The following is a 15570-nucleotide window of genomic DNA, read 5'->3' as shown; positions in this document are numbered from 1 at the left end:
TCCTATTGTCTGTTTCTCCGGAGAGCCCTGACTCATACCAAACACACACAAACACAAAAATAACCAATGGAGTATGTGTGCTGTAAAGGAAAATTCAGGAGTCTCAAAGAGAAGAAAACAGAAAACATAATTCCTCATTTACATGTGTACATATATTCTTGCAACATCCTCTAAATCTCATATTCTGTGATATTGTGATATTATCCACTATGATGAACCTGAAAGTACTAGGCTAAAGACTAGTATATTTTAGTTTTAAAGTTATCATTTATTTTGTATTCTGTTTTATTTCTTAGTGGGTACAGGGCAGGAGAAAAAAGGTCATAGGGAATAAGAAGCAAAATAAAATAAAGACTAAAAGCTGGAATCTTTCATTGAAAGAATAAGTAAAACTTTACAAAATGCATGTGGTCCTGAGAAAAGTTTTCTAAAACCAAATTCTTGACAAATACTTTTTTTAGGGGGTGTGTCCAAACAGGGGCAGGGAGGGGCAGAGAGAGAGAGAATCGTGAGCAGGCCCCCTGTGCTGAGCACACAGCCCAACACAGAGCTCCATCTCACAACCCTGAGATCAGGACCTGAACCAAAATCCAGACTCCACTGCTTAACCAACTGAGCCACCCAGGTACCCCTTGACAAATAATTTTAAATTCATGGTTCTTGAAACCTCACTAGCCAAAGAACTCCACTAAATCCTACCATAAAGCAGAATTCATGCATCAAAGTGACTATCTACTCTAACCCACTCTATTTCCATTTCTGTTATTTCTAAGTTGAAATTTTCAATCAAGTTTGCTCTACATCCAACAATGGGAAAGGATCACTCTAACCAAAACGTGTTACATAATTGTCATTCTAAATTCAAAGTACTGCATATCACTTCCCAACATCCACCCTGCTCCTTCCTACTTTCCTCGCAAAAAATTATGCCACAGGAAAAAAAAAAGATTAATTTATTTTATCTTAGAGAGAAAAAGCATGCAGTGGAGAGGGGCAAAGGGAGAGAGAATCTCAAGCAGACTCCCACTGAGTATAGAGCTCCATCTTGGACCCTGAGATCATGACCTGAGTGTAAATCAAGAGTGGTACACTTAACCTACTGAGACACCCAGGCACACCTTAGCAAAGAATTTTTTAAAGAAAATCTTCAATATTCATTTTGAATCTTTAGAAATTAAAAAAAAAAAATCAAGGTGATAAAATGGTTGTATTCTAAACTCCAAAGAACAATTTCTTATCATGCATCACAAAATCATAGGGAGAAAGGATCAGGGTTGTAGTATTTGCTCCTTAGTAGGTTCCCTACTGATAGGGTACCAGTGATGCTGCCATTCAATAAGGTGCCTGTTGCTAGTCCTCCAGTCCTCTGCTCAAAGATCACAGCATCAGTAAAAGCCTTGCAAGTTCACAAGGTGCTGATGCAATTGACATACAGCTGGTAAGACCAAGTACCATAGGGAGTTCACTAGCCCAATGTCAACTGCACACACAAGAGTCAAAACTGCAATTTCTGGATTTGCTCTTACACACACAAAAAAAGGGGGGGGAGGAAGAAGAGCACTAAATACTGCTGTACAAACATCACTGCTTACATTTACGTGGGGTTTTTCAGGTTGTATCATACTTTATTCATTCCCACATCTCACTTGATTTCCCCCTAACAGATACAGCCTATCAAAGAAAGAGTGATGCCCAGAAAGTAGTGTGTGTGTGTGCATGCAGGTGTGTGTGTTCAATATTTCAATAACGGCAAGAACCACTGCATTAGAATGGCCCAAAAGTAGAGTTTGCCTAATGGTTGATAAAACAAATGTGAAAATTCTTCTTATATGCAGAATACTTTATTATGCTGGATTTGAGCAGAATATGCAGAATTTAACATACATTCTAGAAGGGACAGCATTCAGTGAAATGATCAATGCAAGTCTCAAGTTTATATTAGATAAATAGAAAATTCCCTTTCACAGGGCCACAAATGGATGCTTTATGTAATATGGCTTTTTGTATGACTACTCTCTGTCTATTCATTAAAAAAAAAAAAAATTAACCTAAAGATCTTTTACTGGAACTTTATTCCAACTTAGAATCTAGATACAAGCAAAGACCCCACCAGAATAATGGGGCACCTGGGTGGCTCAGTTGGTTGTTTGACTCTTGGTTTCCACTTGGTTTCAGGTCAAGATATGGACCCTTGTCTCTGGCTCCACACTCAGCAGGGAGTCTGCTTGAAGATTCTCTCCCTCTGTCCCTCCCCCTACACACAAGATACACTTTCTCACTCCCACTCTCTTTCAAATAAATAAATAAATCTTTTAAAAAAGGAGAAAAAAAAAAGAACTTACCAGGGATAAGACTCTAATATTCAGGCTTCAGAAATCGTTTCTGTACTGATGCTTCATTATGCAAGATGAAGAAAATTACTAGGGCAAAAAAAATGGTCTTTAAAACTCAGAAGGCAAAAGAAAAATTATTTCATAAAAAGAGCACAGAAAATAATAAAAGCTAACTTGATGACATGGATAATTAGCCCTTGATGAATGAAATAATTACCCAAAGGTAATCGAGCTAATTACTTTAGTCTTCTTTTTTTTGCGGGGGGAGGCTTCATTTTATCACTGTATCTAAGTTTTTATAGCTAGTCCACAGTAACTGAGTATGAAGAAATAAATGTAAGGTTCTTAAACTCCTTCGACTTTGACTGTTCATCACAACGAAAGCTGTGCCCACGCATCTAGCCTATGTAGGGTTAAAAGGAAAAGGGTGAGTAGTTATAATAACAAAAGGAAAATCTATACTCTTCTTAAAATATTTACCAAGATGTAACCATGAAATAGGCACAGAATAATTACTCCCTTTCAAAAGCGAGCCACCCAAAAGAACCCACAGTTTGCCATCTTTCACTTACCGCTTTTGAGAGTATAAATAAGGGCAATGTGGACCATGGTGGCTTTTTAACTTTCCCTACTACCATTTTAAAAACAAACACCTAGAAATCTGAAGAAACAGAAAACTAACTGTGAGTGGCAGTGTTTTTCAAACTCAAAGATATAACCAGATGTAACTAAATAATTTAAAGTAAGATGCCTACACTAACTCCATAAAAAACAAAATCCAAAACTAAAGTTAAAGTGACTGTAAATGAGATGCAGTTTACAGCTTAGGAAGAGAAAGTGTTAATACCAATATTTCAAATTTATCAGCAGAGGAAAATAAATTATAAAATTGGACTTAAGGGGGAAAGAAGTAAGCAGCTTGCCATCATATCTTGACACATTAGTGTCTGCTTTTTCTTTCTTTTCAAAAGCAAAACCCTCTAGTGATTAGTTAAGGTTTACATACTAAGCTGAAAAAAAAAAAAAGACATCCTATTTTGGACATGTCTACAATCACAGAAACAAAATAAACTAGAACAAAATAAAACAAAATCGTTTCTTTAATATAGTCATACTTAAATCAAATTTTGAGTTGGGATTATAGGATTACAATATTTGTCAAAAGACCCCAACAGCAACCAGGACTTCAAAGGGCTACATTTGCTATGTTAGAGGGGAAACAACTCCATGTCCAAAGGGCAAAGAAAAAGAAAACTGCATATCTTGATCCTGATGTTAGATGGAGGAGGAAAATACTTCCCCAAAGGATTATAACCACAAATTAGCACTGAGATTTAAAAAAAAAACAAAAACCAAAAAACCTGTCAAGCAGAAATCTGATTTAAAATGTGCCCAGTTACCCACACCCTGTGCCAGTTTACTAGCACCCAAGCTAGTAGCAGAAGCAAAATATATTTCTCCTCTGGAGGAACCCACCTTCAACCCAGGCCTGACACAATTAACACAAACAAAATCCCAAACGAACTGAGTAGCTCATAGCCAAAAATCACAAAATCTTGGGACACCTGGGTGGCTCAGTTGGTTAAGTGTCTACCTTTGGCTCAGGTCATGATCTCAGGGTCCTGGGATCAAGCCCCACTTTGGGCTCCCTTCTCAGAAGGGAGTCTGCTTCTTCCTCTCTCTTCACCCCACCCCCTGCTTGTGCTCGCTCTCTCTCAAATAAATAACTAAAATCTAAAAAATCACAAAACCTTAAAATAATAAAAGCAATATAAGTGATTAAGAAGGGGCTCCTGGGTGGCTCAGTTAAGCATCTGCCTTCAGCTCAGGTCATGATCCCAGCGTTCTGGGATGGAACTCTGCAGCAGCTCCCTGCTCAGAAGGGAATATGCTTCTTCCCCTGCCCCCACCCCCCAATCGTGTGTGTGCACCTTACGCACATGTGGGCTCGTGCTCTCTTTCTCTCTCGTGCTGTCTCTCAAATAAATAAATAAAATCTGAAAAAATAAAAAAAGAAGCAAGAGGAAAAAAGGAACTGACCCACCAAAAGACTTCAGTTATAGAAGTTACTAGAATATGAAATAGTTGAAATTATGAGATAAGCAAGTGTGAAAAAGAATCAAATAAAGTTCTATAAATTAAAATACAATAACCAATACTAAAAATCAACAAAATGAAACATTAGGCATAGCTAAAGTGAATTAGTAAACTGCAAGTTGAAACATAAATTTTCCCAAATGCAATCAAGAGATTAAAGAGATAAGAGACAAGGAAGATAATATAGGATGTCTAACAAACATGCAATTAGAGTTCCAGAAGGAGATCATTAAATTACTAGAGAGAGGAAATATTCAAGAAATAATAAAGAGAGGTTTTCAGAATTCCTAAAAAGATGCTGGTTCTCAAATGTAGTCTCTCTAATGCCAAGCAGATTTTTAATTCATACCTAGAAATATTAGATTGAATATTCAGGAACAAGAGAAAGAGCAGGAGAGTATCTTTAATAAGGTGGAGAATAACTGAGTATCTTTAAAGGATACTTCTTTTCAGGAAGGAACCAGAGGGGGAAGATGAATTCCCCTACAGAGACGGAAAAAAAAAATCTCTTGACTGTTTAATTCTCAATGGCAACAGTAAAACTGAGAAGACAAAGGAATTATATTTTTTGATGTACACAAAGAAAACTGTCAAAATAGAACTCAATACCAAAGAGTCTCTCTTTCAAGAAACAAGGTGAAATAAAAGGATTATCACACTCAAAAATCAGTCTCTGCCTCTCTCTCTCTCTCTCTCTCTCACACACACACACACACATACACACACTCAATAAAGGATTAGAAAAGCATGTATTTGGGGCAGAAAAAAAATGATCCCACATAGAACGTCTGACATCCAAAAGGAAGGGTGAGAATAGATATTGATAAGTACATGGTTAAACAGAAAGACACTATATACAACAATAAAAGTAACATCTGACTTATGAGAGAAAAAAAAAACAACAGGCTAGAACTAAAATACTCAATTGCAATAACACATAAGCTGGAAGTAGTTATCCTAAGAGTTAAACAATTCTAAGAATTTGCATATTTTTAAAAGGACAGTGTATTAGTTTGCTAGGGCTAACATAAAATACCAAAGACCAGTGGTTTAAACAACAGAAATTTATTTTTTAATAGTTCTAGAGGCTAGAAGTCCAAGACCAAGATGCTGTCAGGACTGGGTTTTGGTGAGACCTCTCATCCTGGCTTACAGACAGCCAACTTCTCACCGTGTCATCACATGACCCTTCCACTGTGCATGTGCAAAAGGGGGAGAGAGAGCTCTAATGTCTCTTCCTCTTTTTTATATGAACACCAATATTCTTGGATTAGGGCCACACCCTTATGACTTTATTTAACCCTAATTGTCTCCTCACAGGCCCCATCTCCAAATAAAATAACGTTGGAGGTTAGAGCTTCAATATATGAATTCTGGGGAGGCACAATTCAGTCCACACCAGAAGGCAAAGATATTAACTTAGAGAATATTAATATGAGTATGCATAGTAAAATTATCTGGGTACCCACTAAAAAAATAGAACTGAGTGTATAACAATCTCCTAACCGTCAAAATAAAAAGAATACTAAAGGGACGTCTGGGTGGTTCAGTCGGTTAAGCATCTGCCTTCAGCTCAGGTCATGACTCAGGGTCCTGGGACTGAGCCCCCTCACCTCACCACATAGGGAATCCCAGCTCAGCAAGGAGCCTGCTTCTCCCTTTCTCTCTGTAGCTCCCCCTGCTTGTGTGCTCTCTCTCACTCTCTCTCAAGTAAATAAATAAAATCATCTAAAAAAAAAAAATTAAAGAAAGTGGAAAATCAATGTATCCAAAAGAAAGCAACAAAATAGAGGAGACAGACACAGAAAAAGTAGAATAGAAAATGTGTCATAATATAAGAATAAATGAATCCAAATATACCAGTTTTCATTCTAAATATAAAAAGCCTAAACTCGGGACGCCTGGGTGGCTCAGTTGGTTGGACAACTGCCTTCGGCTCAGGTCATGATCCCAGAGTCCCGGGATCAAGTCCCGCATCAGGCTCCCAGCTCCACGGGAAGTCTACTTCTCCCTCTGACCTTCTCCTCGCTCATGTTCTCTCTCACTGTCTCTCTCTCAAATAAATAAATAAAATCTTTAAAAAAAAAATAAAGAGCCTAAACTCTAAAGCAAAGATCCAGCTATATGCTATTTACAAGAGACGTATCTAAAAACATTAGTATATCAAGTTTATCACAGAGAACCCAACATCATTTTATTAATATCAAAGAAAAAACATTAAGTCAAACAATGCTATTAGAGCTTTAGAAGGTCATTACATATGATAAAAAGTTTCACTTACTATACAGTATTTAAAAATCTAATCTTAAAAGCATCTAATAACAAACTTCAAAATATGTAAAGCAAAGGTAAATTATCTAGATGAAATCCATTATTATAACTTCTCAGTAGTGAAAGATCAAAACTATTAATAAAGATAAAGAATATTTAAACAACACAGTTAAAACTTTCGTCTTATGGATACACATGGACCTACATGGAACACTGCACCCAGAAACTGGAGAATACATGTTATTTTCAAGTTCCACACTGAGCATTTATTAAAAAAGGAACATTTGCGCTAGCCCATGAAGCTTACATCAAAAAGCATCAAAGACCTGGTATGATAGAGACCATGTGCTCTGACCATATCACAAGTAGGTTAGAAATCAGCAGCAACAACCAAGTATGTTTAAAAATTAGAAAATGCCATTCTCAAGAAATCACAGCAAGCAGCACAGTATGATAACAAAAAACCCTATATAAGAATTTCTGAGAAGCAGCTAATATAGTGATTCAAGCGAAATTAATTGTCTTCTAATAAGGCAAGACTCAATGAGCTAAGCACCCAATCTAAGAAATTAGAAAAACAGGAGAATAAACCTACAAACATAGAAGAAAGAAAATAAAAGAACAAGAATCAAAGAATTGGAAAACAAGCATATAATAGATATGATCGATAATGCCAAAACCTGGTTCTTTGAACAGATTAAGAGAAATTATACACCTCAGGATTGAAGGAGACCGAGAATTTAGCAAATCAGGAGCTTTAAAAAAGTGGGACATATCACAGTTGCAGCAATGATTAAACAGATAAAAGAATATCATGGAAAATTATATGATAATACTCTATGCTTTTGAAAACTTAGTTACAATGACAAATGTTCCTTGACAGTAGAATGGATAAATTATAGAATTCACACACTAAAACACAAACAAAAATGAAAACAAATTATGGGTATAACAATAACAAATCTCAAAAACATAACAGTGAACAAATAAGCAAGCATAAAAGTATATGTACTACACAGTATAATTCCCTTTACTTAAAGTCCAAAATAACCAATTCTAAAGAATATGCTGCTTTGGGGATAAAGCAAGCATTGCCATTAGGTGGGGAATAAGGAAACAGAGGGAGTCTAGATATATCATACTTTCTAATCTTGATAATAGGTCATGGATATTCAATTTTTTTAACTTACAAATATGTTCTATGCACTTTATACATACAATGTACTTCACAATAAATATTCTTTTAAAAATTTTCATAGTAAAATCAGTCTCATAGCGTTATTCTGAACGTTCTCATACGAACAGTGGCCATTCACATGATCTCCTGAAAAAAATTTATGTATTCAATCTTTACATGCCTGTGACTTTCCATGCCAAAATACAAAGACATGTTTCTTGTTCTCTAAGATATTACAAAGGGAAATAATGCTCCCCTAAATAAAAAAAAAATTTATACTGAAGTACATACTAAGGAAACGGAGAACCTCAGTCCAACTTGCAGAAATGAGGAAAGCAGACTATTTCACAGTGGAGAAAACAATGCCTGAAAAAAGAGTAACTGGCCCGGAAAACATGTTTGGTGTGTATGTGTTTACTTTCTCTTTCTTTTTACATCTAGGACCAAATTCTAAAAATGAAAAATATGCATAAAAACACAAATGTGACTGCACTCACCGGGATCATGCTTAAAGGCTAAATATAACTATGGTCAGAAAAATGAAGGGGAGAATTTCTACATTTAACCCTCCGTCCTTAAGTTTCCACACATGACCTTTTCCTGGTTTTTGCCCATTTTTCACCCATTTTTATCTCTAGTTTTGTTCCTAGAAGTGACTATGTTTCTGTGACAGTCAGAGTGATACTTACCTGGTTTCAAAAGGTAATTTCTGGTTAAGATGAGTTTTTATATTAATGACAGAATGGGAAAAAGATATAGATAAAATATAGATTGCAGAAATAGACCCATTTACTACACAGGACATTAAGATTCCCAGAGTTGGCAGCAAAGGACAGAAAAGAGGACATTATTAAACCTTAGAGATGATTACACAGGAGACGGTATCTACTCCTTCTACCACACAGCAATTGTGTATGCATCAGTATATGTGGGCAGCAGGTCAGATGGTATTATAGCAAGGAGACTGAAAATGAAAATGGAGAACATTCTCAGGGCACATGATAACTGCTGTACTTGCTAAGGAGGAAACAGCATTTACAGCTATGTGGGAGCACTAGTGAATGGGTTGGTGTGGAAGCTGGACCTTATAGTTGAGTCCTCAGAAATATCTAGGTTACTTCATTTGGATAAATAAAGCCTTTGTCGGTCATGTCTGGGTTCAAATCCTATCTGACTTGAGCATTTCTTATTAGACTGACAAAAAAAAAAAAACTGCAGAAGATAATGAAGGAAAGTATAACCAAGTCTACAGATTAGATGTTGAGAATAATAAAGTGCCTTAAGGTCAACAAAAAAATATCAACGCCCTTTACCCCTACCAAAAAGTCTACTTCTAGGACTTTACTCAAATGGATAATCATAGATGTGTACAAAAAACTGAGCTTTAAGACATCTATTGCTGTATAGTAGCAAAAAACAAACAAAACAATCAAACAAAAAAACCTGTCTGATATTATGGCAAATCTCCAATAAATTATGTTAAATTCACAGACTACAATATTATTTAGTATTCAAAGTATGTAATGAAAGATCATTCCATGATATGCAATGTGGATCATCCTTGCATGAAAATTAAGAAGAAATATATACTGGGGCATCTGAGTGGCTCAGTTGGTTAAGCCTCCAACTCTTGATTTTGGCTCAGGTCATGATCTCTGGGTCATGAGATCGAGCCCCACTTTGGGCTCTGTGTTGGGTATGGAGCCTGCTTAAGATTCTCTCTCTTGGGTGCCTGGGTGGCTCAGTGGGTTAAGCCTCTGCCTTCGGCTCAGGTCATGATCTCAGGGTCCTGGGATCGAGTCCCGCATCTGGCTCTCTGCTCCGCAGGGAGCCTGCTTCCTCTTCTCTCTCTCTCTCTCTCTGCCTGCCTCTCTGCCTACTTGTGATCTCTGTCTGTCAAATAAATAAATAACATCTTAAAAATAAAAAAAGGATTCTCTCTCTTTCTGGCCTTCCCCACCCAAAATATAAAATTAAATTAAATTTTAAAAATTAAAATTAAAGAAATACATGGCACAGTATCATTTTTAGAAACCAAAAAATTATTTTTCTATATTATACAAAAATGTACACCAAAATATTAACAATTGTTATCTGCGGGCATAATTTTTCTTCTTCTCTGGGTTTTTTTGGGAGAGGGGTTAGTTTTTTGCTGGTCTGAATTTTCTAAAATTTTCTATAATGAACATGTGTCACTGCCATCATAAGAAAAAAATATCTAGGGGTGCCTGGGTAGTTCAAATGGTTAAAGCATCTGTCTTCGGTTCAGGTCATGATCCCAGGGTCATGGGATCGAGCCCAGCGTTGGGCTCCCTGCTGGATGGGGAACCTGCTTCTCCCTCTGACTGCTGCTCCCTTGCTTGTGCTCTCTCTCTGTGTCAAATAAGTAAATTGAAAAAAAAATTTTTTAAAGAAATATCTATTACAGAATAAGGATAAAAAAAAATAAAGATTTGAAACCTTACAATACCAACTAGTTACAAAATATGGAAACAAAAATGAGAAATTCCCAACATCACTACACCTTCTGTAGGAACAAATTTATCCAAAGCCTATTATGGACAATGGGGAAGCTTCAAATTCAAAATTCCTTTCATGAAAGAGCTCAGTAATTCAAAAAAAAGAAAAAATTTCTGAAGAAGTACTGAATGGGACCTAGCTGAAAGGATTAAAGAACAGACTTTCTGCTACTGTTGGACAGTGTATAACTTCAGAAGGTACGACAGTTTGGGCAAACTTAATCAAAATCTAGCAGGAAAATGGCCCACTTCATATCCAGCCAGGAGGTAATGGCAAAAATAAGCTAAAATGATTAAAAGAATGGGTTTTTAGGGGTGCCTGGGTGCCCCAGTGGGTTAAAGTCTCTGCCTTCGGCTCAGGTCATGATCTCAGGATCCTGGGATAGAGCCCCGCATCAGGCTCTCTGCTCCGCAGGGAGCCTGCTTCCTCCCCTCTCTCTCTGCCTACTTGTGATCTCTGCCTGTCAAATAAATAAATAAAATCTTTAAAAAAAAAAAATGGGTTTTTTATTACAAGTACATGTTTAGAGTTGTGTGCAAAATGCAACATTTTCCCTTCTGGAAGGTAATGGATGCTACACCAAGAATAGTCCCTTTGCACAACACCTCCCTTTGAATCTGTATCCTCCCAGGACCAACTTAGATCAAAAAACCTGCAGCAGACATCTTCAGCCAGACACTGTACTGAACACCTGATATAAATGTTAACTGATTCTTAGGTAACTTTCAGCTGAAACTCTTATTCTGATCCAAACTTCAAGCATCTTTAAATCCTACAAATGTTCTTTCTCTAAAATGTTTAAAAACAACAACAACCAGAAGAGGTGATAGCATCTCCCTTTGGAAAGTAACAGCTAGAACAAAGACTCATGTCCCTTCTGCACTGCCTCCCCAAGGCAAAACATTAGAGTTTGCACATAAAACATTTTGCCTAAAATATTTTTTAAATGCTTTAGTGATACAGACAGGACTTAGTTAATTGAGAGAAAAGAAGCTAATGAAGCTTTGGTCAAAAACCCCAAATGGTATGTAAAACTTATGGTTAAAAAGGACACATAAGGGTTTCAACTGAAAATTACCTAAGACTTGATGAACATATATGCCAGGTGATTGTTTATTTGTACAGTATATGGCTGGGAAGGCTTTTGAATCTAAACTGGGCCTAGGAGAATATAATTTCTTTAGCATTATCCCTCAAAGGAAATGGTGATAATAATAGTGTTACTATTAATTTCAATAGGTGACCCCTAGATTACCCTCCTAACTACAAATAGAACTCTTTTGCCCAAGTTCTGAAAGCTATATTAAAATCCAAGCTTCCCAACTCTCCTTGACATTTTTAATAAACATGAATGAGCTTTCCAGTATATTAAGCTAGTTTCATGCTTGAATTTTCTGAATCTTCTGTCACACAGACAGAAATGAGAAATTACTTTTACCAATCCTGTCCCAATTTGCCAGCACAAAGGCTAAAAGGCACTTTATCCTATGTGTCAAACTCAAAGACTGAAACAGCTCACTGTCAGCTTCAAAAACCATTTTTTACAAGCATGGCACACTGCCTCAAGCCAACCAAACACTAAAGCATGTTGAGCTGCCCAAACTGCAAATTATTTGGAATGTTCTCCATGTTTTGTGGTTACAAAAGTACCTATTTTGTGGACCATCCAGTTAAAATTAGGGCCATATCTGACCTTAAACAAAAAATTCTCAGGAAATTGAAACTATAGTTGACCAAGATCCCAAGAGTTCTGAAAGGCAGTGACCTCAGGCTCATAATCAAATATCTCAAATGTTACTTTTTGAAAGCCAAAGAGACACAACATAAAGCCAGTGAAACACATTACTGTCTGTTTTAAGTAAATACTAAAACTTTACCATAAAATACACCTCGTAGTTGCAAAAAAGGAGTAAAATTGCCACCTGCAACAAACTAAAGTATATATGTGGCAAATAAAAATGCATATTTTTTAAAAAAGGTCTAGCAAATAAAGCAAAAATCAGTCTAAAAGATTATTGCACTTCATTTCTAATTTTTACACACACATGTTAAAAGGTAGCAGTTTCAGCTGTGAAATGTGATGATATACTCCAAAGCTTTGCTTGTAGTGATTAGAGCCCTGTAACATAGCTATTATTTTCCCAAGCATTAATGGATACTTCTTTCAAATCAAATACTTACTTAGGACATCATTCACAAATCTGAATGCCAAAACTTCCCAAGGTTTGCCTCCCTTGCCATCAAGATCTACTCTGTCTCAGACCTTTGGAGAATGCCCTGAAGATCATTTTTAAAGTGTGAAAAAAGAAAACATCGTATTGACGAGCTAATTTTTTCCTAGGGATTCCTCTGTGGAAGATAAATTACTGAAGCATGAGAAATCCCTGGTTCAATCATCCACTGATGGGATAATTCAGTCCATTTTAATAAACATGTGGTTAAGATCATTGGCATATGGCCCCCTGGTACAAGCCTTAGGCAAGAACAAGAACACAGGGGAAAACACAATACTTTTTTAACTTAACTGATACTGATGAAATTGATGAAAATGCTGAAGAGATGACAAGCCTTAATGGGAACTATTTTTAGCTTTTGATCTCTTAGACCTGTGTTTCTAGTACATGTATACTATCAAGTCCCTTTATGCTTTCTCCTGTTACAGATTTACAGATCTACAAATATGTAAGTATAGACATAGATAAATACGGATTTTGTAAATATATGTGGGTATGTGTGTGTGAGAGAGAGAGAGAGAGGTTTACTTAAGATTAAGATTTTATTTATTTATTTGACAGGTTTACTTAAGATTAAGATTTTATTTATTTATTTGACAGAGAGAGATCACAGGCAGAAAGGCAGACAGAGATAGAGGAGGAAGCCTCCACCCCAAGACTTGGGGATCATGACCTGAGGTGAAGGCAGAGGCTTAACTCACTGAGCCACCCAGGTGCCCCTATATATTTACTTTTAAAAAGAATAATTCATGGGTGCCTGGCTGCCTGAACAGATAGAACATGTAACTCTTGATCTCAGGGTGGCGAGTTCAAGCCCCCCATCAGGCGTAGAGTACTTAAAAAAAAAAAAAGGCATATTCATAAAACAATCATTTCAAATCAAATAAATCATATACTAAATCTCAAAATTGCTGAATTTCCTAGAAAATTGTGTATTCTAGGAACTAAGTCCCATCCACCTTAGAACCCCAAATTCTCACTGAATGCAGTACTTCCTTGCCTGGACTCCAGCAAACTTAAGGTAAAACAATAACTGCAGTGAAGACTTTAAGTATGTGACTTTTTCTAAGCAAATTTTTTTCCAAGAACGGTCAGTGTGCTGCATATTTTCAGAAAATGCTTGGACAGTGAGTTTTTCGTTTGTTTGTTTGTTTGTTTGTTTTCAAGTTTCAGTCCTGGTATATTTGACAGCAGAGTGACAAAATTTTGCTCAGAAAAATCTATATCCCAAACAAAATGTTATAATATTAACGGTTATTCTGGAATGGTTTCCTTTCAAAACTTCCTCACTACAAATGTTTCCTACAATACCCTCCTCTGTTTTGATAGTATTTTTTCACACAGAGATTATACATAATGCATATAACTGAGAATTTAAATACTTAACGATATTCTTTTCTTTAAACAAGCTCCCACATTCTATTTTAATTGTTTAAAATAATCTGGATAATGTAATCAATTATGTCACTAAAACTCTGGCGATGCAACACTTCACAAAATATAGGAACTTTTCATCAGCACCTTTGATTTGCAGCTGATACCAGATGTACTTAATGCCAGTGGAGAGAACAGAAACAGGATTAGACAGGTGTGGTAGAGACCTGGGGGTGTGAGAAAATGGGCTTCCTTCACCCACAGGACACATAAAAAAAGAAAACTTACCCATTTGTGTAATAAATGTACTCATATAATAGGTTTCATCAAATAATTACATATATTACGTACCTCATCCAAGGGTAAAACTGTCTGAAGTAATGTCAGATTATGCAAGGACCATCAGGGTTTGGTTTGGTTTGGTTTTGATGATTCTTAGAAATACTACCCTTAAAATTAGTTGGGGCCTTTTAATCTAAGACATAATGAAAACCATATTCACCAAGAAACAAACAAATCAAGAGAAAATCCTATCTTAAAACGGTATAGGTAAAAACCTCACCTTGCCTCACTGAAAAAAACTGCATACCTACTACGGGGGATACCTGTATTTCCGAAGTGTCCAGATCAAGTCTAAATAGCTCATCGGAGACTGTAGGATCACTTTGAAATGTTGGGTCGGGCTTAGGGGACATATCATAAACATATATTGGGGTGTGTGTGTGTGTGTGTGTGTGTGTGTGTGTGTTTAGTACCCTGAACCTCAAGGATGGGGGGGGGGGGGGGCAGGATGTTTCCCAAAAGGGGCGGGGAAGAGAGGACTTAAAATCAGGGCGACGCTGAAACCCGACCAGGGCTGAAAGGCAGACACCCAGCGCCGCAAGCTCACCCACATGTAAGAGGCGAGCTCTCAAACTGTTGGAGCTCGCAGGGAGCCTCCCGACTGGGGCAAACGAGGTGAATTTCACCCTTAAAGAGGGACGAGAGCACAGTGTAAAAGTTCAAGAGGATTCCATCCCCTTCCTCTCACTCCCGGCACTTCGCTTCTGAGGAGAAAGCCCGGCTGAGAAAAAGCCGGCGCTGGGTGCCAACCTGCAGCCGCCGTTTCCTAGAAGGCCTAACTGCTCCAGCGGGCAGGGGATGGCGACAGGGGGCGTCGGGAAGCGAGGCGGGCGGCTCCCGGGGAAACCGAGTCCCGGCCGGACCCCCGCCGTACGGCGCGGGCTGCCGAAATCACTCAAGTCCAGCCGCAAAACCTTCCCGAAACCCCGGGCTTCTCCTGCACAACTTCGGTCTAACCGGCTCCTTCTCCGCCACACACTCTGCCCAACAGCACCGCCTCCCCAGCGCGGCGGATGGAAGCGCTCCCCGCGGGCGGCTACCTGTCCGGGGGGCCGGGGACCCCCCAGTCTCACCTCATACAAAGGGCTGCGCGCGGGCGCCTGCCGATGAACCCAGGGAGCATGGCCCCGTCCAGTCCCTCCCGGAACTTTCCTGACATAGCACTTCTCTCGGCTGCAGAAAACAACGCTTCCAGGCAGAGGAGGAAGAGGAGGAGGCGGCG

At 37.8% G+C, this 15570-nt stretch overlaps 1 protein-coding gene across 1 annotated transcript in view; it reads right to left on the bottom strand.

The window, feature by feature from the left end:
- The window catches only part of GPR63 (G protein-coupled receptor 63), a 51518-nt gene extending 35957 nt beyond the window's left edge, over nt 1-15561 (bottom strand). Inside the window, exon 1 of the mRNA XM_059177043.1 lies at nt 15422-15561. The gene's annotated coding sequence lies outside the window, so the exon portion shown is untranslated. The remainder of the gene's footprint in view (nt 1-15421) is intronic.
- Between the last annotated feature and the right edge of the window lie 9 nt (nt 15562-15570).

Source organism: Mustela lutreola, chromosome 6, assembly GCF_030435805.1.
Source record: "Mustela lutreola isolate mMusLut2 chromosome 6, mMusLut2.pri, whole genome shotgun sequence".
NCBI lineage: Eukaryota > Metazoa > Chordata > Mammalia > Carnivora > Mustelidae > Mustela > Mustela lutreola.
The sequence above is the reverse complement of the archived record's forward strand: the minus strand, read 5'-3'. Positions and strand labels throughout refer to the sequence as shown.